General features: G+C 44.7%; 1 protein-coding gene across 1 annotated transcript in view; it reads right to left on the bottom strand.

Moving 5' to 3' along the window:
* LOC101853086 (contactin-associated protein-like 2) overlaps positions 1-1,401 on the bottom strand; it is a gene marked incomplete in the record, with an annotated part of 226,156 nt that overhangs the window by 215,371 nt on the left and 9,384 nt on the right.

Below are 1,401 nucleotides of genomic sequence, written 5' to 3'. Positions count from 1 at the left end.
GGGGTTTGCTCTCTTCTGTAAATTGTTGCTTTCTGGGCTTAGGGCATTTGACCAGCTTGCCGACGATATGGTACTGGTTGCTGCTACGTATTCAGAACGGGGCTGTGTCCTCAGAGATGGGGGAAGTTACAGACGGCGCTTAATGCTGGTGATATGCAGCATACAGAACGGCCACAGAGATGGGGATACCCCCGGGGCGGTGCTACAGACTGAAGTGTCTTGAGGCAATTCTCAAGGGGAGGGGGGCATTAACCATGTTTTTAATGCACAGTAGAATTGTTATTGTAAAGGGGCTGATTCATCAATGTCATGCTCATAATTGTGCCTGAACTGCAACAGGGAACTGCTACTTTTTCTGTCCTAATCCTTACTATCGTCATTTTTCCTCTACTTCCTTTGTATGTTTGTCACACTCTTGTGACTCGCTATTTCCGGGGTGCTTTAACAGTCGAAGCAGACTTTGTGCTGTTGAAGCTAGAGAGGTGAGCGAAGTAAGCCTGATTCCCTGTAAGGACTTCTCTGTTGATATCCACCCCTTGGCGCTCATATGACCTTATGCAATTGCGAGCGCCGTAAAACCTTACTAATTTTTTTTTTTAACTGAAGAAATGGGGAAACCGACCAGGTGTTTGCTGTTGCTCTGCATTATATAACGAAGAAGGGTTTTGTTTACAGAGGTTGGGAAAGTGATACCTGGTGTTTGCTGTTGCCATAAATAATATTTGTAACGAGTTTGTATCCACGGAGATGGGGAAAGTGACAGATGGTGTTATGCAAGTAAACACTGAACCATGCATGGCTTATCGAAAGTAACATGCAAAGAAAAAAGGAGGATAAAAAAGGACAACAGATGTTTGACAGTAAAGAAGGAGCAAATCACACCAGACCACCCTTCAACCACCTACTGAATTCCATAGACTTGTACACCTAGATAACGCACTGTCATGGCCGCCCCTCCTCCCTCTTCATATCAACTCTGTGAAGATTGCGCCCCAATGGCCGCGCTATTACACAATCTTTTCTCCGATGTGCAAGTCAAACACTGAAACCCCTTCATAATTTCAGCCTGGAAACTGTGATTTTAGAAGAGTAAGGGGTTGGGGGGGGGGGGAGAATCCTGAAAAAGGTACATTCTTGAATCTGATTTCTTTGACAATCGAGTTGTCGCAGCTCACTTTCCTCCTGACTCGCTGAGATGGAAAACATTTATTCAGTTCCCAACCGTTCAGACAAACACACCGCTGTAAAAGATGCGTTTGACCACACAGGAGTACCCTGTATTGGGAATGTAACAGGATCCACTAAATGTTCTTTGCAACTTTCGTTCTTCCCCTTTGCTTTGGTATCGATAGATAGGTCCTATCAATTTTGATTATCCAAGCCGACATGTTTGTATCTGCC

The sequence above is a fragment of the Aplysia californica genome, unplaced genomic scaffold (genome assembly GCF_000002075.1).
Source record: "Aplysia californica isolate F4 #8 unplaced genomic scaffold, AplCal3.0 scaffold00181, whole genome shotgun sequence".
Classification (NCBI taxonomy): Eukaryota; Metazoa; Mollusca; class Gastropoda; order Aplysiida; family Aplysiidae; genus Aplysia; species Aplysia californica.
Note: the sequence above shows the minus strand (reverse complement) of the source record. Positions and strands in the feature narration are given on the sequence as shown.